Source organism: Pinus tabuliformis, chromosome 2_1 (assembly GCF_031772625.1).
Source record: "Pinus tabuliformis cultivar Carrire ecotype Pingquan chromosome 2_1, CPIR1, whole genome shotgun sequence".
NCBI classification, from domain to species: domain Eukaryota; kingdom Viridiplantae; phylum Streptophyta; class Pinopsida; order Pinales; family Pinaceae; genus Pinus; species Pinus tabuliformis.
In genome coordinates, this window is record NC_142299.1 from 934,425,459 (window position 1) to 934,451,994 (window position 26,536).

Consider the following 26,536-nt stretch of genomic DNA (forward strand, 5'->3'; position numbering starts at 1 on the left):
GAAGCTGAGACTTCGAACTAAGTGATCAGTTTGCAGCAGAGGGACAGGGATAGTTCGGGAAAACTAGATAGAGAGGCGGAGAGACACTAGTGGAGGCAGCGCAACAACTAAAAGGATTGATGTTGGGCCCATGCAGGCCTGACGCAGAGCTAGCAGGGACAGCGCAGAAGCAAAAGCTGCCCTCACGCAGAAAGCTGAAACTGCCGAGGAACTGTTGGAACAACTAGGAAGGTTGACGCAAAAGACAGAAGAGACAGTGCAAAAGCTAACACAGAGCCTGTAAGGCTAACGCAAGGTCTACGCAGGGCCAACGCAGAAATAGTCAGGGTAGCCAATTCTACTGCTGGATCAGCCAGTATCTACCGGGTGAAGTGAGGTAAAACTCACTCAGTTTTCCGCCATTATATTTTCTTTGTCATTGAATTGCTAGGAGGGCATCGAACTTTGTATTTAGAACTACTGCCTAATAATATAAAACCCTCAAAGTTGTTGCACGTGTTTTCCTACATTGGGTTCTTCCGAGGACTATTTTGTCCAAAAATAACTATGTCATATGTCTCTTGTTCTTTGCTTAGTTTTTTGTTTCATGTAATCAAATTTAAAGTAGTGTAGGTTGCAGAAGTAATTTACTTCAGTATTCATAAAATAACTTGATAATGTATATTAAAATCAAGTAGGAGAAGTAAATTTAGTTTTTGCTGCAGTAGGGGTTCCTTGAAGTAGGAATTTTCACATGGTATCAAAGCATTGATTTTGAAACAGGAAGAGCAGATCCAGCGTTGAGCAGAGAGGCCAAAATTTGCATTTAGCAGTAACTTGAATCCCCTTTAAGGGATTGCGCAATCCTTGCCAGGAAGCAGAGAGTCCAAGGAAATCTCTCTTTGGGAGAGTCGACAGAGAGGTATGATTTCTAGTTCGTGAGTTTGCAGAGGTAGAGGGAGTGACGCAGAGCCCCAGCGCAATGCTTGAAGGGCGCAGTTTCTATCAGGGCAGAAATCTGTTAGATAAGAGTGAACACACATAGAAGGGGAATTTTCTCCTCAGCAGACTTTTTCTTGCCAAAAGTTTGAATTCTTCACTTGCCAAACAACAGATCAATACTATGCAGTGACTAGAGGAGTCAATTCGACAATTTGGGTGAGATGGCAGCACATGGGCTCAGAGATCAAGGCAGGTTGGAAGGTGTACGATCTCAAAGAATACGTCAAGAGTGTTGTGGTTGTTCCCACAGACAATGATCGGGGAGGAAGTACAAGGCCGAGCAGGAAGAAGGCAAAGGGGTTCATAGTCGATGGAGTTCGAGATCATGTGGTCTCACATTTGCAGGGCAAAGATACAACCCAAGATATGTGGGAAGCTTTGTTTTCGCTGTATGAAAGCTCTTCCGAACAACGGAAGATGTACTTAGAACAAAAGTTGCAGCAGACACTGATGCAAAAGGGAGAAGGGGTTGACTCCTATCTTCAACGTCTTCAGGACACAAGAGACTAGCTTGATGCAGTGGGGTCTACTCCTCAGTCTACCGCGATGGTAAGGACAACCTTGAATGGAGTCTCAGATGAATGGCAAGTCTTTTTCCAAAGTATATTCGGCAGGGAAAGACTACCTTCATGGGAGGAGATGTCGGTGACCCTTCAACAAGAGGAATTAAGAAGGGATCTGGTTAAGGTCAACCTCAATGGCAGCAGTGGAAGTGGAACGAAGACCAAGGAGGAGGAGGAGAACGAACCTCTAGCATCAAAGGGACAGCAGCAGTAGAAGCGGAAGAAGGACATTTCGAAGGTGAAATGTTTCAGATGTGGCGAGATTGGCCACTTTGCATCCCAGTGTCCTTTGAAGCAAAAGGATAAGGATGAGAAACATGATCCTAAGGTTGCTCCAACAAAAATTGACGAAGATGAGTTTTCCATGAGTGCCCACGCATCTCCAGGAGGGAAATGGGGTGATATTGAACTGTAGTTGGGAGGGCCACATGTCGACAGGATCCTTGAGGAGTCCACCTCTTGGATCAAATTCCTCGCTACAAGAGCCTGAGAATCAGCAGTAGCCATCAAATGTGCTCTAGCCATGAAAATTGGTGGAGAGGCTAAAGTACATGAGTTCTAAAGAACCTAGAAACCGTTTGGTGAAATTCCACTCAGATTGTATTTTATTAAAATAATTAATATTTTTAATGCGGTTCCTAAGTCTAAACTTAGGGAAATTAAAGTATTTATGGGTATTAATCAAAATATGGGTGAGAATGATCTAGAAGGTGGATCAAGTCAAGTTTTAATCTTGGCCGTTGATTAGAGACTTAATCTCTGTAATAAACATTTACACACAGTAACAAAATCTGAAATACAGAAGCCTGAAGAATTAATTTGTACTTACCTTAACTGCTGCTGATTCTGCTGCTGAACTGGTGAATCTGCTGCTGGTGATGCCGTGGCTATTTTGATCCAATCTTCGGGAGACCAATACCACCCAACCAGACTGAGCAACCTAGCTGCTCAATCCAGAGAGCTGCTCAACAGAAGCTCTCTGTCCCTCCGTGCCCAGAACCTCAGACGACTTAAAGCTCTTCCAATAGATAATTAACTTCTCCTGGTTTTCTCCTGGTGAAATTCTGCTTTCGGTTCTCTCTGCCCCTCTCTGGTTTTTCTCTCCCCCTTCTCGATCCAGGCTGTTGGTTTTTATCCCCGGGCCTGGCGGTGGCCGCCCTCCTACCTGCAGCCACCGCCTTCCCCCGACCTGACACGCCCTCCATGCAATTTAACTCTCAGATCTTTTCCTGGCAAAGGGCGCTCTGCTATGAATTCTCAGCTGGTTGGACGCGCCCCCTATTAATGGATCCTTTAATGATTTTTTGTTTTAGGTATGCTAGCATAGGTTGTGTTTCACGCTTAGCATATGTATACTTATAAGTTCAGCCATATATCTTTATAACCTTTAAGTTATATATATATCATACAGTTCCATTATATAGTATATAAAATTTATATTATAAAGTACAATTATGTATTTTGTAAATTTAATATATATATATATATATATATTATAAAGTTTAATTATATATTTTATAAAATTTAACTTATATATGTTTATAAATTTAAATTTTATTTATAAAACTTAACACATTTACTGTTTAAATTTCATCACATTTGGTTTTATTATAAGGTTTAAAACTTTATATAATGGATCAATTTAGCTGGGTCGTTACAATCTCGGTCGTTGAAGTCTCAATGAGAAAAGTATAAGGAGGCTTGGGGTTCATTTAGAAACACACACGGAGATAACGAATTGATCTGGAGTTCGAGTTCTAGGCTAGGAAGCTGAGAATTCGAATTGAGTGATCATTCTGCAGCAAAGGGGTAGGGATAGTTCGGGAATACTAGACAGGGAGGCGGAAAGACACTAGTGGAGGCAGCGCAGTAGCTAGAAGGACTAGCATTGGGCCAATCTAGGCCCACGCAAGCTTGACGCAAAACCAGAAGGGCTAACGCAGAAGAAAAAGTTGCCTTCAAGTAGAAAGCCCGAACTGTAGGGGAACTACTAGAACAACCGAGAAGGTTGACACAGAAGGCAGGAGAGACGGCGCAAAAGTTCACGCAAAGCCTGTAAGGCTGACGCAAGCCCTATGCAAGGCCAACACAGAGATAGTCGAGGTTAGCTAGTTCTACTATCGGATCAGTAAAAATCTGCCAAGTGAAGTGAGGTAAAACTCACTCAGTTTTTTGCCATTATATTTTCTCTGTCACTGGATTGTCGGGAGGACATCCAGCATTGTATTCGGAACTACTGTTTAACAATATAAAACCCTTAGAGTTGTTGCACTGGTTTTCCAGCATTGGGTTTTTCCGGGGACTATTCTGTCCAAAAATAATTGTGTCCTATGTATCTTGTTCTTTGCTCAATTTTCTATTCATGTAAACAAATTTCAAGTAGTGTAGGCTACTGTAGAATTAATTTACTTTAGTATTCAGAAAATAATTTGATAATGTATATTAAAATCAAGTAGGAGAAGTAAACTCAGATTTTGCTGCAGGAGGGGTTCCTTGGAGGAGAAATTTTCACAGCCTGGGTCTCCTTTCTGCTCATCATATCAATTACGTTGGCTCTAAGAATCCAGATTTGTTGTAGGATTGTGTTGTGAATATTTCTGGCAGCATTATCATAGAATGACCATGAGTATGACACCAGAAGAATTCAAATGACTATTTGCAGACTAAGTGTGCAAACATTATCATCATCTACAAAATATACAATGTCGTCAAGTTGATGTTGCTCTATGTGGGCAAGAGTAGTGTTTCGTTGATGAAAGCCACGATCTTTAATATCAGTTACATTCTTCTCACAAATAAGGTGCTTATACATTACCCCTGTTTTCTTAACAATTCTATTGTTTCCATGATTTGGGCGGGCATCTCAACAACAATCCAAGGAAGAGGTGGTGGAACAAGCCTTACAATATGATCCAAATGATTCAAAGTCACAGTTATATGTTGGAGTCACAACAATAAGAAGTTTGCGAGGAACAAAATCTAAGATCTTAACCAAAGATAAACAAACCAAGGGATCCAGCTTCTCACCACGAACACCTAATACTTCAGCTTCTTTCTCATGTTGAACCTTTAATCCCAAATTCTTTGTTCTCTCCATCTTTATAGTTCAATCGTCCTTCCTTTGTTTCCAACTTGACTGAAATCTTGCTTAGCATTTGTCGATATTGATTTTAGCTCAACTGCAAACCCTTGGGGTTTAGAGGCAATATTTGTTGAAAAATTCTCCATGCTAAAGGGGGTGAATCTGATCAAAAATCCAAGAACAAAACAAAGCAGAAAATGAAGCAATGGTCTTTCCAAACCTACAGTTTTGTCTTAGATCTCTCTGATGAGCACAAAGCTTTTGATGGGTAAACTCCAATTAAAACGGCATAAACCGATGACATAAAAACAAAAATAGGTAGAATGTTGATTGAAGAGATAACAGAAGATGCCTATGGTGTAGCTATGTATGATTGGCATGGTCATGGTATAAGTTGGTCAGTTCATCTCTATGCATATTACCTCTAATTCCTGCAAGTAATTTGTGTTTGAAGTGCATTGAAGGTCAGTCCCTCTGCATTGTATTGTATGCATGAGTCATATGGTTATGTACACTGGTCAAAGGAATATAAAAGTTTGGAACGGGGAATTAAATTGAACGTTGTGTTGAACCTTGAATTATATGTTGTTCGTGCTCTCCATATGAGTTGGCATTGGTTCTCTTTTGTGTGTCATGGAGCATCTGAGTTTTTCAACTTCCCATTGAAGTTTGGAATTGATAAAACAATAAGAGAGCACTTACATAGTTCATTATGCATTGAACATTGGTTGGTTACATGCCTCTGCATTATATGCGATGTGAGACGAAAACCAGAGTTTGAGGGAGTTGTTAATACATTATTCCATTTGTTAATAAACAAGAGGAACCAAATACTTCAATCCATGGTTTGAGAAGGAGTCATCCCACACATTTTTGCTACTACTTCTTGATCAAATCAAACTATAGATTGGAGCATAGGAACTTGGAACAAAATTTTCAAGGGTTGTGTTCACCTTGCTTTTCCTCCACTTGTAGTTGCATATGCTTTTATTACTCTGATATTGTGAAAAGGCATTTCGTTATCTTTGCTTCTGCATTAACCCTTCATTTACTTGAACTAGAGAAAATGGCTAAAGTTGACGAAGTATTTGAGTTACTTAACACTTTGATTCTTTTTACAATGGATGATACAATAAAAATTAGCAAGGCCACTCTCTTTGATATTCAAATATGTTTGCAAAATGCACAAGAAAAAATAGATTTTTTGGAGCTTGAATCTTAGCTTCAGCAAGCAAAATTACAACAGTGGAGTCATCATTCTAAACCTGTTTTTGTTCAGAACATTAAGACACATTCCCATCAACAACAAATCAATAATGTTGATCTCGTACCCAATGAAGGAACAGATTTGCAGAAAGAAGCAGAAATTCAACGTACACTTCCCAAGCCCATCATCAGACCTTGGGAAAATCTTGTCTATAACAAGCACAAAACTGGTCTTGGATATGACAAGGATGTGTCCTATCATATTCTAGATTACTCAAAGCCCATCCAGTTCCATAGTGTTGGATTTCTTCAATACAATTAACCTTCAACTGTTCCAGATTCTGGTCCTCTTCCACAGCAGTCACAACAGAATATTAAATGCCAACATTCTGACAGAGTTGGCCATATGAGATATCATTCTTTTGATCTTCGTCCATGTGAGAACTGTCATAAAACCACTCATTCTTTAAACAGATGCTTCAAAAACAAGCCTCCTGCAAGAACAAAGATTCATCTTGGATGGATCACTTCTTGCCAATGGGCTTCAACAACCAAGAAGATATTTTAGTCATATGTAAGAATTTTTTCTAGAGTATTGAAAAGTCTTGCAGTTGAGTTTTCTCCATCATCTCACCTTGTATCTGACAGGGGGGAAGTGATGGTCATCTACAAGCTTCAAAGCCACATCAAGCGAGCCTGAGCCACAACATGAAACTGCTGCCTAATTCAAAGTCGTAGCCAGAGACAAAAGTTCAAGTGAGCCTAAGCCACAACCTGCCATACCAGATTCAGAGTTGTAGCTAGAGACAAAGATGCCCTTGAGCATGCCTTTGGTTGGTGGTCAGTCCTAAACCATCTATGCAATGTTGAGGCCTCCCTTTTCAAGTTGAACTTCTCCCTCTTCAAAGAATTGGGGACACTTCATCTAGCAGAATATTTCAACTTCTTGCCAATTCTGGAAGAGTTCCAGGAATTGCATCAAGCATTCTAGAGTTGGTGGTCATCCTTAAACCACCGCAGGTTGTATTGTAGACCTTCCTTTTCCGGGTTGAAGTTCTCCCTCTCCAAAGCATTAGGGACACTTCCTCTAGCAGAAGATTTCAGCTTCTTGCCAGATTTGGAGGAGTTTCGGTGACTGGACTAAGCGTTCCAATGTCAGTGGTCATCCTTAAACCACCCCCTTATACCAACATTTCAAAGAGCACATTCAGCCTAGTGTTGCCATGCATATTTTTGCACATTTTGTATTACAACTCTCTTCTTGGACTCATACATACCCCTTCGGATTAAGGGGGGAATATTGGACACCTAATCCTCTAAGGGTTGGTGTGGAAGTTGAACAGTCAAAGGGAGTCCAAGAGACCACTTGGAATATGAAACCAAGGGTCACTAGGCAAGGATAAATATGTATCATTGTGAATAATAATGCATTCAATGCTTATCTTAATTTGTTGTCCATTATTTGTGTGTATGTCTAACAATATGTCTCCTCGCCCATTTGCCAAGAGCACATGTTAGAAGGTGGGCTTCTGATCTAAAGGTACTTTATTAATTTTGCAATTGGGTGCTTATGCTTGTTTGTATTTGGGCTTTTTGACATGGACTATCTTACATTACGAGCCCCTATTCCACTTTCATTATTCGGGTTCAACTGACCACTGGTTCATTGGCATTTGGCACTCACACATCCTCATACTCGAGTAGGGCCTAGAAATGTACCCTAGGAGGTTGATGCAACTAAAAGAAACAAAAAAAAAAAAAAAAAAAAACATATAATGGCCACAAGAAAAACAAAAGAAAAATCAAAATGCAAAAGATGGTTGAGACTTACGAATTAGCACACGGGCAAAAGTCAAGCATGAGCTCTACCTCACTCATATGGCCATCACCTAGTTCCCGAGTCAATAATTCCCTATATCATAGAAGACAAGGAACCGTTACAAGTCCCAACCCCTGATGGTTGATGAAATGGCCCATCCTAAAGGGGGTAATAACTGCTATGCATTATACAAAGCGAGCTCTCATTCCTTGAGCTACGAGCGGTAATATAAAGAAGAATCAAGAAAAAGTAAAAGGCATTTAGAGGGGTGGAAAAACAAAGGCTGAGGTAACTCATGCATCCACAATTGCTCTCTCCTCACATTTGTACACCTGGGATGACATACTCCATCATAGTCAATCCCTTTGACCATGACAGTTGGTCATGAAGTCTTTTTCCCTCCATTCCATCACTATTCACACAACACCTATCGATTGAAGGGTGAACCAAGGACATGTCACTACCCCTTGGGGGTTGAGAACACCCCATAGGATCATTTATTAACCACTCCTACCTAGGCAGGTAATACCATTATGTGACAAAGGCCCCAATTTTGGAAGAGAAGTCTTATATGAAGTGTTAATTTACCCATTTCTTTCAAGCTTGGTTCACTTAGATGCAATAAAGATTAAATGTACCTAATCGTTAAAGATGTATCATTGGATATTGTGTGTAATTGGAACGTGGTTCCATCTATAGGTCTGGACAACTTAACTTGGTCTAGGTCCTCTAAAGGGACAAATTGACACCCACAGGTGATGTGTCGAGATACATGGGACATCAGAGAATTATAGAGAATCATTTGTATCCATGGGCACCTTCAGCACCCACAGAGTTCTTGTACTTTTCCCTATATCATTTATGGGATGACGCACTTGGACTAGCATGCCCCCAATTGGCTTAGCCTTACTACAGGGTCAGGCAGTTGATCCAGGGCCCAAATGAGGTTTGTCTCATGCCTTGAGACATGGGAGGGCTAGCACCATCTTCAATGCCCTCAATGTTGGAGCAGAATCACCACCAGGGGACCCATGAGACCCATTTTGTGCCCCAAACCCAAAATTAGGGTCCACAGGATGATTTTGGCAGAAATATAGGCGTCAACCCCTTGATGGTGATTTTAGGGGGCCTCTACACATGTCTTGGCACCCTTTTCGTTCAACACAAGCCCTACGAGGGCTCCTTTTAGCATAACATCAACATTTTGACCCTCTTGTTTGGAGATTATTACATTTCATCAAAAGCTACAAGGTCAGATTGTGACCTTGCTTTATTTAACGTTTGAGGGGCTTGTAAGCTAAAATAGGCATTCATATGCCTCAGATAAATTAGAGAACATGTCATTGTATTGGATTATCATCGCACAATAGAATTTCAGCCTCTTTGGAGGAACTCGCACTTGATCTCTTGTGGAAAGGTTAGATATTTTGGATGCACTTTGAAATTTGGAGTTGATTTTGGATATTCTATGGAGCTATTTTTTGGTCTAATGGATGGAAATTCATCACAAGATATGGCCCTTAGGGGTGTTGTATCCCACGTGTCGAACACAACATGACCCATAAAACATTTCTGTCACATTTTTCAATGTGCCCTAAAATTAGGACACATGTTTAGGTTGTGTAGGACACGTGCCTTAATGTGAAACGACTTGAGGACATGTGTCCTTTCACTGCTCAAACTAGCAGGGGTCCAAGGAGGGGATCCTATAAAGAAACTACTACGTCAAGCGGAAACAATGGAGCGATAGTCCATTATCACCTCAACTAAGGATCCCTTCTCTTTATGGACTTCCACTGATGGGAGGAGACCTGATATAGGGGAATCACTAGGAAGGATGGATCTATAAATAGATGGAGAGCGATTCCCAAGGCCTATTCACAAGAGAGGCTTAATTAGATAGCTTGCTTGCTTCAAAAGCAAGGTGGTAGGCTCTCTAGGAAGGGCTAAGAGAATTCTTGAGTCTAGATTTGGAGGATATGCCTTAACAAGGGGCTTCCTAGACCTAAGGATCCTTACAGATAAAAGGCTTCTATGTAATCCCTGTGGGATTGGAGTTGCAAAATTGCGGGACCACACAGAACCAAGTGGACTCGAAACTAGGTCAAGGATAAGGAGTTGATCAACCAATGAGGAGCTTGACCTAATTAGGGTAGGGAATAAGATCAAAGGGTTAATTTTCTTTTGAAGTTTGAATGCACTGATCATAATGAAGATGCTAACCCAAGTCAATCTAGGGCAAGCAATGGTCTTGGGGCTAGGGCTTGCTATATCTCGAGATTCCACCGTCGGATTTGTTTCAAACTTGGAGGACCTCTATACAAAACCCCAGCATAGAAGTGGACCAAAAAACGATGTGATTAGACGTCTAGAATGATATTCGATTGATGCCTTAGGAGACCTATTAGGGTCAGGCCTAGAAAGAGAAGGAGAAGATGTGAAAAATAATCGTTTTTAGGCGACCACTAGTAGTTGGATTAGTGCCTTGCCTTTGGGAGAGATGGAGTCAAGGTGAATTTGTGATTTGGAGAGAATCAACCCAATCAAGGAGGCCTCTAGGCAACTTCGCATGGCAATTAGGGCATGAGAGAAGCTACCCAAAGATTTTATACTTTGATGTGCAATGTTTGATGACTTATCAAGGTATATTCAATAAACATAACCTCTTGGAACATTCACCCATTCATACCTGACACATGAATGTATGCAATGCTTAAATAGATCAAAAACTCCACCATTTCACATAGAGTAGCAGTAAATTTTAGACCTATATAGCGAAAATCCCAACAACATTCATGTGATGTGATAAATACAAGAATAAACATGAAAAGAAATCACTTACATGTACAATGAGTATATCCAATCATCAAATCATGACAAGAATGAAGCTCCAAGACTAAAAGAATAGTTTCCAAACATCAAAATTCATACATGAAACGAAACTCGTCCTCCAAAACGGAATGCAAAATTCTCCAATTTGCTGCTAAACCCAAACAAGTGATGATGAGAGGTTAGAATGAGCCTCTCTCACATTTATAAAACTCTAAAGGGGATTTGATTTGCCTAATTGGCCTAATTTAGCCCCAAATAATAAAATAATACATATGAATGACATGACTTGGTGACAAGGCCACCAAGATACCACAATAATACAAAGAATAGCCTCTGAAGAGGGAAAAATAATGAATATGATGAGTTGTTGGGACATTGAGGAGGCCTAATGGAGTCCAAATGTAGCAAGTCGAGTGAAGAGGATCCAAACATAGTGGACCAGCGGTTGGTCCCTTGTTTTCCAAGCAAGCCATATGTGATGCTCCCAAGTGGGTGTGGGGGCACAATGATATCCTCATGGGTCTCCAAGTGGATTGATAATGCTTGTAAATCATCTGTAAAGGCTAGGATGACGCCATTATTAAAGAAAGGGTAACTAGGTTCGGTCTTCATAAAGACAATGTAATTATGATTTTTGTGAACAAGAAAATGAGTTTATTATTTTGCTTGCTTCATGGGTTTCATGGGCAAATTTTTTTATGTATAGATGGCTCCCATTGAGAGCCTTAGAATTTATCTTTAAAGGTCAAAGAGTCCATGTCATGAAGAACCATTCTTGGGCATGTATCAAATGTATTTGAGTCATAAACAATGTAAGAAGCCCTCTAAATGACAAGCACAATACTCTTCGTCACGTCGGCCTGCAAAATCGAATTAAAAGCAAGCAGGTCGGCTCAAATAAGGAGACACATCGGTTCAATCTATCATATCGGTTCAAATGTAGAGGCAAACCACTATATATATGCGGCTAGGGTCACCATAGAAAGCATAGTAATTCAGACATCTCTGTAACTTCGAATAAGTACAGATCTCAGACATCACTGTAACTTTCAGATGGGTACAAATGGGTACAATTTCGAACACCTCTAAAACTTCGTGAGTAATTACAGTCTCCTCCTTGATAGTACAAATATCGGTGCAAGGAAATTATAGTCTCCTCGGTGGTAAATTGATGATATAGATCTCGGTGCAAGGAAAAATGCAGTCACAGTCTTGGCACATGTGATGAATATCTCTAAGTAATACACTCTCGGCAGACACAGTCAGATGATGAGGATCTTGGTGATCCCATAATGACACTCTGTCTCGGTATACATGTCTCGGCATACATTCTGAACTCAGTCATGATCTCAGTAGTGATCATGGTCTCAGTCATAATCTTGGTGAAGACAAGGTCATGATGAAGATCTCGGTGCAACTCTCATATGTATACATATACATATCTCAGTATAGAGACCTTGTTGACATGGTGATGATCTCAGTGAGAGTGCAATAATGATCTAAGTGAAGGTGCATCACTGATGACCTTGCTGAACCAACAATGATGATGATGATCTCAGCAGTGACAAAGAAGAGGATTGGTGTTTTGGTCTTGGAGTGGCCTAATAGGTCAAGGGTCATGGTTTTAGTATTCGTCAATTGGAATCTCTATAAGAAGAATTTTGTGTGGCTTTTGCTCTCAAAGAGTGAGAGGTTTTGGCCAGGAAGAAAGCCAACATCTTGTGTTCTTGTCTCTTTTATTTTAGTAGCTATTTGATGATCTAAGAAGACACTCTAATACTAAAGATTGTGCTAATAAGAAAAATTAAAACACCTCACAAATAGTTATCATGACTAGAAGAATCTCATTAACTTCATTTGCCCTAGACTCTTCAATAGCCATAAGCCCTCCCTTTGTCTCCTGCAATGAGACACATCCTCATCTAGACCCTGAAACATTTGCCAAGTGTGTGGTACATGTGTGGAGTTGGTTAGGCATGGTGATCCAAAAGCATCATCTTCATCCAAAAGGTGGAACACAAGCAATCCCTGAATGGTGTTGGGGATCCATGAAGTACGCTTTGCTATGGTCGAGGCCCATGGCTCTCAACGCTCACCCTACAAGTCCAATGTGGCCCTTCGAAGGGCTTGGACCCCATATACGGAGACCAAACCCCAAATGGAGACCCATCTACAATCCTGCATAAGATCCAATGCGTCCCCTTTCCCTCCAATACAACAAATCACAAGAATAATCAATTAAAAGAACTTACAAATCATCGAGTCAATGGGGCACTTCATGGTGGCATGCCCTTCCATGGTGGGCATTGGCATGTACAAGTGTCTCCAAGCTCAATAAAGGGGGTAACCAAGGACCTTATTAGGTCGTTTCTATGAAAATTTCATCTATTGCAGTAACTAGAAATTATTCTCCTAACTGTAATTTTAATAAGCAATTTTAACCATAAAAATTCTCTGGAAAATAAAATGCTAGAAATTAAGAAATTTTAGCACACATAAAAAATTAAAACCATTATTTTTGGGCTAGTGTCCCCAGAAAAACCCAACTTGGGAAAACCGGTGCAGCAATATGAGGGTTTATTTTACAATGCAGCAGCTAAAACTTGAGTACAATAATTTGGATGCTATGCTGACAAACCAATCTGAGAGAAATATTGGAAAAATTGTTGTGAGGATTTTTTCTCACCCCACAAATGATTTATGTCCCGGGAACTTCCTCCCCAGCCACACGCAATCACTTATGGTCAACTTCTATATAGAACTTGCACAGATCCCAAGGTTACTTGGGAGTGGGAGCGGAAGCAGGGAGTGGGAGCAGAAGCGAGAGCTGGGAGCGACATTTTCAAAAGCTCTCGGTTCAGGACTGAATCGAGAGCAAAATTTTATATAATATATATTTTTATATATTTTAGTGCAGATATGTCAACAAAAGCATGTAGAATGATGATTTGGATATAAAAAGCATAAAAACATGGATTGAACCATATAACATCAATCATCTAGAAGTTATAATCGTCATCAACCATGTCCACAAGTTAGTAACATACAACATATCGAGTCTCATGATTCATCAATCTTAAAGTTTCAAGCTTTCAAAATTCAATATATAACATTAAATTATCACTAAAGTTGTACTTGTAACCATTACCATTATGAAGTAACCAAACTATAACAAAGAATATCTAACATGAAATTAAATGTTTCAACCTTCATGAAGCATCATATTCACAATTCATTACCAATGAGTTATAAATGCAAACTTCAAACTTCAAACTTAAATTGTCATATATTGTTTACAAAATGTACCATAATAAATACGAAAGAGTCAACAGCTATAAAAAGTACTAGAAACTAGAAAAAACAAGTAAATCTATTATCTACTGCTTGACCCTCTTGCCATGCGAAATTTCTAATTTCTTGTCTCGTGCTTTATTGGGAGTCTCCTCCTGCATAATCGAATGACCTTGGTGCTCTTGATAATTGGGAGTCTTCCCTGCAAAGAGGGTTTGGTGCTCTTGATTAAATACTAGTTCCATACCCTAGTACATGATAGAATCCAATTGAAACATTGCAATCCCCCACAATCTTGAAATCCTGAAAAAATGACAAGTCTACTAGATTTTGAGTGAAATCTAAAATTCTACTTTATCCATATGAAATCCAATGAGGTCGAAACCACTCTCAAACATCCTACGTCATTTCATGGTAATGTTACAAATTTAAATAAAAGGATGAAAATGAAAGATAAAGGAGAATGCAAATCCTACTACAACTGCCTCTAGAAATCTCTGAAACCCTTAGCTCTATCTCTTTTTGGCTCTGGAACTAACTCACTACCTTGTCTAGCCAAAATCCTAGCCTTCGACTGCTAAATCACTAGCTCCTCCAGCTAGATCAAACTGACTATTGTTGTTCCTGCATAAAACCTTTGGGAATTTTGCACTCCCTCTCACTGCCTCTTCCAGAACTGGAAGACTTCCTCTGGTAATGTTCTTGACCTCCTCTACCACCTACTACTCACCCTCTGACTCAATCTTCTCTATTGAATCTTTGCTACTGAGAAAATTGAACTGCCTGGGCAACTAAGTATCTGCACTGGTGTATCCTCCATCTACCAATCAACTTCTTCTTACAATCTTTTGTTGGAGTACCAACGACCAAAATTAGAACTTAATCAAGGGCCTAAATTAATTATTTGTCAATCCGTGTGAGTTTCTAGATGATTCTCACCTTATCTCAATTAATATTGATTAATTAACCATATTCCTTAAGTTTAGACTTAGGAAATTTTTGAAATTGGCTAATAATCTAATTGAGCCATCTCTAGGTGGAATTTCCAGAAACGATTTTTGGGTTTTGGAAATCTCATGTGTTTTAGCCTCTCCACAAAGTTTAGAGACTAGAACAACTCCGATGCCACAAAAAATAACACTCCCTCTTAGCGAGGCATCACTGCTACCACAACACCCTATCTCTGTATCACCCCTCTATTATGTTGTTGATGTCTGGCCACTATGACATACTGCCACTGCCCTCCAACCATTGTGCAACTTTGATGTTGCATCCATGTTGTTGTTGACACTGGCATACTGTTGCCAACTCTGCATCTGCACTACAACTCCCTCTCATTTGTTGTTGCTACAACTGCAACAATTGTAGTTGAGAAGCATCCAAAGTAATCTGTCCCTGATACTGAAACGGGTTCTCCACGATACCAATGTGTTCTCTGAAACAGATGAACTTAGCTCTCCCTGGAGGTTTTGTGAGTATATCTACAACTTGCTCTTTTGTGGGAACATACTATAGCTAGAATGCTCCACGCTACACACAATCTTTGATGAAATGATACCGAATATCTATGTGTTTCGACTTGTCATGAAACATTGGATCAATGTTACTTGGGAATGGGAGCTAAAGCGGGGAGTGGGAGCGACATTTTCAAAGCTCCCGGTTTGGGAGCGAATCCCAGAGCATTTTTTATATAATATATATATTTTTTATATTTTGATACATATATGTCAACAAAAACATGTAGAATAATGAATTAGATATAAAAAACAAAAAAAACAAAGATTGAACCATATAACAACAATCATCTAGAAGTTATAATCTTCATCAACCACGTCCACAAGTTAGTAACATAGTAACATACAACATATTGAGTCTCTTGATTCATCAATCTTAAAGTTTCAAGCTTTCAAAATTCAATATATAACATTTATCATCATTGATCACCAAAGTTGTACTTGTAAACTAAGTGTAACCATTACAACAAATAATATCTAACATGAAATGAAATGTTATAAAATGAAATGAAATGTTATAAAATGAAATGAAATGAAATAGCTTTCAACTTTCATGAAGCATAATATTCATAATTCATTACTAATGAGTTATAATTGCCAACTTCAAACTTAAATTGTCATATATTGTTTAAAAACATATCATAATAAATATGAAAGAGTCAATAGTTATAAAAGCTATTAGAAACTAGAAAAGAGAAGTAAATCTATTATCTATTTCTTATGCTTGGGCCTCTTGCCAACACGAGAAATGTCTAATTTTTTAGTCTTGTTGGAAAATCAGGATCTTTGTCATTAATATCGCCCTCTAAGCATTAATATCCAGAGGTATCTTTGTCATTACCTCTGTATCTGTATAGGGATCTTTGTCATTAATATCACCCTCTAAGCATTAACATAAGATAGAAAAAGCATAGCATGTCGAGTCAAGATTTTGTTTGAGTGATGCGCACATTTTTAGGAGGGTCATGATAGAGGAGTTCGACAACCAATGTCACTAACATCAAGGTACATAGAGGGATTTGTGCTCTTGATTAAATACGAGTTCCATACCCTAATACATGACAAAATTCAATGGAAACATTACAATCCCCCAATCCTGAAATCCTGAAAAACTGATAAGTCTGCTGGATTTTGAATGAAATCTAAAATTCTACTTTCTACATATGAAATCCAATGAGGCCGAAACCACTCTCAAACATCTTGAGTCATTTCATGGTAATGTTAAAAGTTTAAGTCAAAGGATGAAAATGAAGATTAAGGAAAATGTCACTTTTACTTTAAGAATTTAACATTACCATGAATAACATATCAATACTAGGGCCTAGACTTGATCATTAAGCTGCCCCACTCAAAAATTATTTGTTTCTTTCAAAAAAATGCATTTCGAACATTACTACAAAAAAAGAAATTGCAAAAAAGGCAAAACGCTCCTGAAAAGGCAGGGAGTGAAAAAAAATTTAGGGATCGCGTTCCCAAGTCACTCCCATGCTGAGCGCGGATTGGGAGCGAGATCGAGGGGGGAGCGCTCCCCCACAACATAGCATTGGATTCTCAAAGAGCTTGGTTCAACTCTAGTTATCACAGTAAACACTGGCCGCCTCCATCCTCTGCCTGAACAAGCTTACAAGCAACTTCCAAAGCCATATAGATTCACACGTCGTTGTGGTTGCTGCCATATACTCTGCTTCTGCAGAGCTCAGTGCTACTGACTTTTGCTTCCTGGTACTCCAAGAAACCATTGCTATCCAATGTTGAAGCAGTACCCAGAGGTATTTTTCCTATCCACTGAACTTCCTACCTAATCTACATCTGTGAACCCACATATTATCTCAACCCATACTCGACTGTGTTGCGTACATACCTCAAAATATGCTTCACTGCTGCCCAATGTACCCATTTCGATTCTACCACACTAATTGAGGGTATTGACTGTGAAGCAATTATCTAGCCTACTGTTGACCAAATACAAGAGATAGTCGATAAGTTGTCTATACAAGGTAGGGTTGACATCCATGTCTTCTGATGCATCTATCTTCTTCCAGTTGGTGATCATGGGCAAAGACATGGATCTATTATTCTGCATTTTGAACCTCTTCAGAATATCTGTAGTGTATCTTCCTTGCCCAAGGAAGATCTCCTCGTCTTTCTGCCACACTTCCAATCCAAGCAAACGGTGCATTAACCCCAAGTCCTTCATATCAAACTCGGCTGCCAGGTTTTTCTTGTAGTCCTCTATGGGCCCGGATCAAGGTTACTTGAGAGCGGGAGCGACATTTTCAGAAGCTCCCGGTTTGGGAGTGAATCCCAGAGTGTTTTCTTATATAACATATATATTTTTTATATTTTGATGCACATATGTCAATAAAAACATGTAGAATGATGAATTAGATATAAAAATCATAGAAAATATAGATTGAACCATTTAACAACAATCATCTGGAAGTTATAATATTCATCAACCACGTCCACAAGTTAGTAACATACAACATATTGAGTCTCATGAATCATGATTCATCAATCTTAAAGTTTCAAGCTTTCAAAATTCAATACATAACATTTATCATTATTGATCACCAAAGTTGTACTTGTAAGCTAAGTGTAACCATTACAACAAATAATACCTAACATGAAATGAAACAACTTTCAACTTTCATGAAGCATCATATTCATAATTCATTACCAATGAGTTATAATTGCCAACTTCAAACTTCAAACTTATATTGTCATACATTGTTTACAAAAAATATCATAATAAATAAGAAAGAGTCAACAGTTGTAAAAATTACCAGAAACTAGAAAAGATAAGTAAATCTATTATCTATTGCTAATGCTTGGGTCTCTTGTCGCCATGAGAAATGTCTAATTTTTGAGTCTTGTTGGAAAATCAAGATCTTTGTCATTAATATCACCCTCATTAACATAATGATAGAAACAACATAGCATGTCAACTCAAGATTTTGTTCAAGTGATGGTTACATTTTTAGTAGGGTCATGATAGAGGAGTTTGACAACCAATGTCACTAACATCAAGGGTACATAGAGGGATTGGTGCTCTTCATTAAATACGAGTTCCATACTCTAATACATGACAAAATCCAATGGAAAAATTGCAATCCCCTCAATCTTGAAATCCTAAAAAACTGATAAGTCTACTGGATTTTGAACGAGATTTAAAATTCTACTTTCTCCATATGAAATCCAATGAGGTCGGAACCACTCTCAAACATCCTGAGCCATTTCATGGTAATGTTAAAAATTTAAGTAAAATGATGAAAATGAAGATTAAGGAGAATGTCACTTTTACTTTAAGAATTTAACATTACCATGAATCACGTCTCAATACTAAGGCCATAGGCTTGATAATTATGCTGCCCCACTAAAAAAGTATTTATTTCTTTGAAAAAAATTGCATTTCGAATGTTACTACAAAAGAATTACAAAAAAGACTAGGGAGCGAAAATTTCGCTCTCGAAATTTGTTCCCATGCGGGAGCGATTTTGGGAGCGTGGTTTGGGGGGGGGATTCACTCCCCCGCAACCCTGGCCCAGATGATCCTGTCAGGAAGAGATCATCCACATACAATACTAAGATGAGTGGCTCACCCTCTACCATCAAATAGTAAAGGTTGGGATTTGCATCACTCTTGATGAATCCCATCTGCTGCAAGTAGTTGTCGATCTGACCATACCATGCCCTGGGAGTCTGCTTGAGCCTGTATAGAGCTTTCTTCAGTCTACACACATGAGTGTACCCGTCATGGTCTTGAAGCCCTCTGGTTGTTCTATGTACACTTCTTCTTCTATCACCCCGTTCAAGAATGGTGTCATGGCATCCATCTGGTGAATTTTCCATCCCATCTAAACTACTAGGGATATAATTGATTGAATAGAAGTGTATCTGGCTACTAGGGAAAAGGTCTCCTCACAATCTATCCCTTCTTTCTAAGCATACCACTTTGCCAAGAACCTATCCTTGTACTTCTCCACGTTGCCATCTGCAGCATACTTGATCTTGTAGATCCATCGAGAACCTACAACTGACTTGTCCTCATGCCTCGACACCACCTCCCAAACATCATTCGTCATGATAAAGTTGTATTCTTCTACCATGGCATCTACCCACACCTGATGCTGTGTGACGTCTTGAAAACTAGAAGGTTCTGCAACCTAACCTACCAATGCTTGATATCTGTCAGGATGTTTGCGCTCTCTCTTGTTCGTCCTAGGAGCTCCAACAAACTCCTATGCATCTCTCAATGTCTAAGGAACCTCTCTGCTAGCTCGACCACTCGTGGTGGGATGTTAAACGAACTCCACCTCATCCTACCCTTGTTGCTTCGTCTCCTAAGATCTCACTGGATTCCCTCCTCCTGAGGAAATGCTAGTACTGGTTACTGTATTAGATCCCTATGACTTTCCCACTGTCTATCGGGGCAGCTGGACCAATGGAGCTTCAATTGGCTAATTCTGATCACCTGCAAGCATCTCACGAGATCTCTTTAAAGCTCAATCTTCCATGAACTTTACAACCGTCTCACTAAAATCTTCCTATTGCTAGGGATGTAAATCATGTATGCCTTGGAGGTTTCACTATACCCAACGAGGAACCCCTTCTCTGCAGTTTGATCCAATTTGGTGTGCTTCTCATCTGGCACATGACAATAAGCAATGCTGCCAAAGATCCTGAAGTGACTAACTTTTGGCTTCTTACCAGTGAAGAACCCTTCTGGGGTTTCTTCCCCAATGCTCTATGAGGAGTCCTATTCTAAATATACATTGCTGTGTTACATGCCTCTGCCCATAGAAACCTGGGCAAATCCTGGTCATATAACATTGCTTTTGCAGCCCCAACTATAGTTCTATTTTTCCGCTCTGCTACCCCATTCTATTGTGGATTGTATGGAGTTGTCCACTCTCTTCTGATGCCTTCCTTCACACAAAAAACTATGAAGTCTTTATCAATATACTCTCCACCATTATCTGAGCAAAGCACCTTGCTCTTCTTCCTTGTCACATTCTCTACGAGAGCCTTGAACTCCTTGAAACGATCGAAGACTTCATTCTTGGTCTTCAAGAAGTAGATCCAAGTTTTCCTGGAATGATCATCAATAAAGGTGATGAAGTATTCAGCCCCACTGAGAGCTCTAGTGGACATCGGGCCACAAATGTCTGAGTGTATAAGTCCTAAGATGCCATCTGCTATGTTGTCACTTCTTGGGAATGTTGCCTTAGCATATTTTCCAAGCACACACCCTCTGCACACATCATCACGTTTCGTGCCAAGTTTTGGAACCCCCGTTACTGTCTCCCTGAACATCTTGTGTGCTCCATGATGTAAATGTCCCATTCTCCTATGCCATAGCTCATTCAGTTCCTTCCCACTAATGTCGCCACTGCCTATTAGTGTGTAATGACCCACCTATAACTATAAATAAAATATGAGTATTAGCATACATACGAGACCTCCATACGATAGCTATGTATGCATGGACCCGCATGTATCACACTATATATAAGCTAGTTACTACAGGAGGAGTTATAAATTAAGGTAATGAATTAATACCTCACCAAAATCTCATATATATGATAAATCCTTACACTCACAGAAAATGTTAATTTTAATTTACAAATTAAAATTTAAAATTAATAATTAATAATATAAATTAAATAAATCAAATTAATTCATTAAAATAATAAATAAACTTTATCAAATCAAATCTCCATATTCAAATAAAATCAAAAGAATCAAATAAGATTTGATTTTATAAAAATACACGTAAAAAAACAATGACACGGAGATGGGAGGAAGGCGGTGGACGAGGAAATAAAAGGAGGAAGGAAATCTTGAGAAGAGAGGAAAAAAGTTAAAACAGAGAAAAAATTTAACACAGAGATACAAACACTCTTGAGTTTTGATTGTACTTGAGTTTTTGGGCACGAGGGATCAGATTGCTTCGATTGGAAAGCATTCTGAGACTAAGTACATAGGTTGTACCCATTTTGGCAAGGTGGTTTTGGCCATTTTGGTAACGCAATCGGAACAAGAATTGCAGCCAGAACAAGAACTGCAGCAGAACAATTTGCAGTAGAGCTTCATAGCAGAGCAGACAAGTTGGTATTCATTAGATAAATGAATTTAAATTCTTTAAATTCTGTGTTTAAATTACATATTCAGGTATTTGAATTTATATGTTCTTACATTTGGTATCAAAGCGAAGGTTCAAACTCTCAGACCTTACCATAGTTTTAGTAGTTCTGTTTTAATGCTCTTATTTAATTCTAATATAATTATGGATTGAGTGACTTGGTTGTAGACTTTGATGTATTGCAAATTTTGTTGTGTTAACTCCAAAAGTATGAGCCATCTCAGTCAAGGTTAAGGATGTTCATGTCAAAAATAAAAACTTTGTAACCAGTCCGAACAATCTCTCTGTCATTGTCGACCATGTATGGATGCAGTAACATGTAAATAAAAAGGTGAAAACCACAAAAGCTACATAATCGTTGTGGGAGGATGAAGTTATAGATGATGGTCACAAAAAGCTGAAGGAATGTTGTTGGGAGTTGACACCAAACTTCATCAACACGCTTTTATGAGCTGATCAGATAGTGGTGACTGTGATTCTCTGTTAATGGTGTAATTAAGAGACCTCGCTACTCTGATAATGGACCACTTTTCTGAATTACAAGGGCATGATGTTCGAAATACGCTTAAAAGCTTTGCATGGGATAAGAATCCGGCTCTGCAGCTGTAATATCAACATCTTTGATCTGAACATCGGATGAAACTTGTATCCTCATTTTGCGCTATCCTCACGACCCTGCAACAACAATAGCATAAACCTTAGATAGTTTGCAACTAAATACTTCTTCGACCTCACAAAAAGCCTACATATTGAGCAGTTCAACTTCATTTGGAGGGCATCTTCAACAAGTTCGATCTCTAAGAAGCAGTTGCAGGAAAAAAGTGTGAAGTTGAAGGAGAAGAAGGAAAGAAGCTAGGAAGAGGAAAATCAAGTTTTTGGGCCACCTTTCTCTCATACATGCAAAGATATTAAGCTAAAGCTGGGGCCGAAATTTTGTCTTTGTTGCAGGGTCGAAGTTCTGAAACTGGGGGCCAAAAATCTGATGTTGAGGCTGAAATTTTGATCTAAAGTTGCACCTTGAAGCGTTGACACTTGGAAGGTTGAGAAAAGGACATCTACAAGGAGGAAGCGTTGACTTGGTAGTTGGAGGATGCCTTTGTCTAGGTCTAAGAAGTCTAGAAGTGTCTCATATTGAATTGAATTACTGAAGGGAGAGTTCTTGACTGGGTTTTCCCCTTATAGGGGTTTTTCCCTTGTTGTACGCCTACATCTTGTGTCTCTTCTTCTTGTGATCTTCACACATACATAATTTGGTAATTTCTTGATGAAAGATAATATAATAAAGAAGTAAAAGAGGCCAACATAATTCACAAGTAATTAGCAAGAAAGAGCAATCAAACCCTAATATCTACTAGCATTGATTTCTCAATAGTTTTTGTACAAAAGTGCTCGGAAAAACCATGAAGGGAAAACCGGTGCAGTAAATGATGGTTTATTTTATGATGTAGCAAATATAGAGAATTACAACTGGATGCCCAAATGGCTATCCTCCGGCAATTTATCTCCACTGGAAAATACCGGGAAAAGTCCTTTATCCTTCACAGCCCTTGGATCTGGCCTCTCTGGCAAATTCGCATTTCCCAACTAATTCGTACTATTGGATTGGAAACACACAGTGCCTTCTCAAATAAAAATTTTCTACCTCCACATCACTTCTAGATGAGCCATCCTACCTCTCACTGCCTAGGGAAACAATTTGCTAGGCCTCCCAAGACTAGATCCGGACTCTAGCTATTGAATTGATCCCTCTCCCAACAACTCGCACTGCAGAATATGGCCTCCATGCTAGATAATTTGGCCTTCCCTTTTTGACTCTGTAAACTGGAAAACCACCCGAGAATTTCTCTAAAAATTCTCCCTGCTACTCTCCTTCCCTTGGCTCGAACTGCACCCTCACTGAAAACTGTGAAATGGGGAATTCGATCTGTCTTGCTCTCTTGTTGTAAACTATGTCTTTCTCCAACCCCATCGAATTTCTCTTATAATCTCTTATTGGAGCATAAACAACCAAGATCTAATCATGATCGATGGCTCAGATCATCTTAGACTCCGTTAGGTGACTTTTTTGGAAGTCTCTAGAGCAAAATCAATTTCTTCAATTAATAGGCATTTGTTAATTATTGATCAATTAATTTAATTGAGGGGTTTCTAAGAATTTTCTCTTGAAAACTTTCTTGGGTTTTGGACATATCGTGTTCATTAGCCTCTCTGACACCTTAGAGACTAGAACACCTGTTCAATGCTACCATATACATCAAAAACTAACATTCCCCCTTGTGGGGTTTTTCCCTAGTCTTTGACCAAAATTCTTTGTCTCATTCTGCATGCTTGTCTTCTATTGTTCATTGTTATTATTGTTCTCTCTATAATTGCTTACTTGTTTTGGGGTGAATGTAATTGAATGAAATATTGTTTTAAGTCATTATTACAGTAGACAACTTGTGGAAAATTAATACAAAGATGCTTGATTGGATTCAAACTTTTGGTTATACTGGCTCCATAGTTCAAACTAGTACTCAGATTTCAGACTTCTTTCACAGATTTTAGTTATATGTTAAAAGTATTTGATTTGGCTTAGAGAAGTGCCTAGAACTTTGGATTAAACTTGGATCACGTCGTAAAGGTAATTTGAACCTCAAACTACTCTTCAAATGTAATAGGACTGCTATTGAATATCATTGTGATGATAGCCTTCCTATGGAGATTCCTGTGACTTGAATTGATTTCCATCTTAGCCTTGTCACTCTTCCACATAGATGACAAACTCGAATGTCATTTGGATCCTATAACACAGAGATAAGGCTTGGTATAGCTTGTATTTCCATAGAATTCAGACAAATTTTGGATTTCAATAGTTTTGGATACTTTGTAATTCAGATCGCAATTCCTTTTTCACATTTTCTTCAAGATTCACATCATTATCTGGTCTCAGATTTTGTGTCATTCTATAGTGATAGAGAGATTTATATTTGCATCCTCAGATTTGCAAATTTTCGAGAAAAACATACGTCATAGGTAGATTAGTAGTGCCACGGAACTGAGATTCATTCTGAGATATGTCAACCTCTATCTTACTTCAGAGATATTTCATCCAAAGCAATTGATGAACCTTCCGCAGATGAAACATATTTGACTCTACAAGGAACTTTCGCCGTTACGAACATAAAATTGTATAAAATAAAATAAACATAAATAAATAAAAATAATGAAGAATCAAAATAATGATTTTTTAGATAGTTATTAGTTAATTGAAAAGGCATGTCCAAAAGACATGCCCAATCATGAAAGGGCACCTGCCTAGGTACATAAGTAGGGCCTCATTGTAACATTCAACATCACTTGTACATTTATGTATATAATAAAATATTACTTACAAATACATTTGTGTATTTTAATGTTTTATGTCATCAAGCTATAAGTTTTGTTGCCTCAGTGGTATCAGAGCCATGTCGCACAACATAACCATGCGAGTCTTTGAACGTTATTCGCCGCACAACATGCCATTACGTTCACATCCTGAATTCATGGAGCAATTTAGTAAAATTCAAGAAGCACTTCAGTGTTTAGAAAAATCATATGCAGAAGTTAAAGCATGTCAAAAGAAAATCGATAATAAGGAAGATGAGAGCGACAACAAAGAAACTAAACAAGGTCAAGCGGGAGAAGAAGATTTTGATCAAAATGATGATAATGAGAATGAAGATGTGATAGATAATGATGAATATGAAAGTGATATAGATCAAGATGATGATCCAGATGAAGTTGATCTTCATGTGGATGGGAATGACATAGATCAAGATGATGATATAGTTGTTGATGATGAAGATGCAGAGATTACTCATTCTAATGATGAAAAGGAAGTGAAAATGGTTAATTCTGATAATAGAAAGAAGGATATGAATTAACACAGTAAAAGAGGTTATGAGAAAAATGAGGAGCCTTTTCACATGTCTTGTTGTAATCCCAATGTAATGTCAATACCTACGAAAGATAATTGGTATTGTACAACATGTAGGAAAGAGAATAACTCAAGTCATAATTACAACAATGTTTGTTTGCTACATTTGAGAAAATTAAGCTCAACGCCTGTATCACAATGGGCAAGGTTAGAAAGATCCCTTGCATCTTCAAATGCGTGCCCAACTAGTAGTACAAGGACACCAAACTCTAGTGAATCAAGACATACATGTCAGCAGCACGAACTTGCAGCAATTGAGAGGAAAGAAAACAATCTTGTTACAACAAACACAGATTTACAAATCGAATTTGATCTCGCAAAATTATAAACAGAGCTCAACCCATCGCCATCTGATATAGGAACAATAACTTGTTGATTTGGAGTAGCATCGAATGTGCTCTAGACATGAAAATTCGTGGAGAGGCTAAAGCACATGAGATCTCCAAGACCCAGAAGGTTCCAAAAGTCATGGAGCAAGCCAAATCTAATCTTAGCCGTTGATTAGAGATTTAATCTCAGACGTTGAAGGACTAACAAGAAAAGTATAAGAGGCTTGAGGGTCAGTTGGAAGACACACCAGAGTGATCAGTCATTCAATTTGCTAGAGCGGGGTTGTTAAGCAAAGTCGAATTAGTGATCAGCAGCGAGGGGCGATGAGTATTGGACAGAGAGGCAGAGAAAGTGCCGAGAGACCAACGCAGAGGTAGAGAGCAAGAAGCAGCAGCCAGAGCAAGCCAAGTAGAGCCTAAGAAAGACAATGTAGAGCCCAGAGGGACTGCGTCATCCACGTAGAGAGCAATTGGAGTGACGTGGAGGGTCCCAAAGGCTGCGCAGTTCCTCAAAGGGCTGACGCAGAGGGGTTTGGGGTTGGCACAGGGGCCAAAAGGGCCAACGTAGTGCTTCAGAGTCACTGGAGAGGGTTTCATGAGACAAGTTTTCTAAATACCTGTTTCCGAATAGAGAGGTATTGCTGCCAGTTATTTTTATCTATCAAGTGAGCCAGTTTGGCACCCAGTTGTACTCAAGGAAATACTGCATAATAATAAACCCTCAGAATAGTTGCACCGGTTTTCCTGCATTGGGTTTTTCTGGGGACATTTGTCCAAAAATAATGATGTCACTTGTGTGTTTGTTTTCTTTCAGTT

General features: G+C 38.9%; 1 protein-coding gene and 1 pseudogene across 6 annotated transcripts in view; both read right to left on the reverse strand.

Moving 5' to 3' along the window:
• Positions 1-26,536, reverse strand: part of LOC149203713 (uncharacterized) — a 554,312-nt gene that overhangs the window by 128,919 nt on the left and 398,857 nt on the right. The window lies entirely within an intron of this gene.
• Positions 4,189-17,027, reverse strand: LOC149203714 (putative beta-1,4-xylosyltransferase IRX9H; annotated as a pseudogene).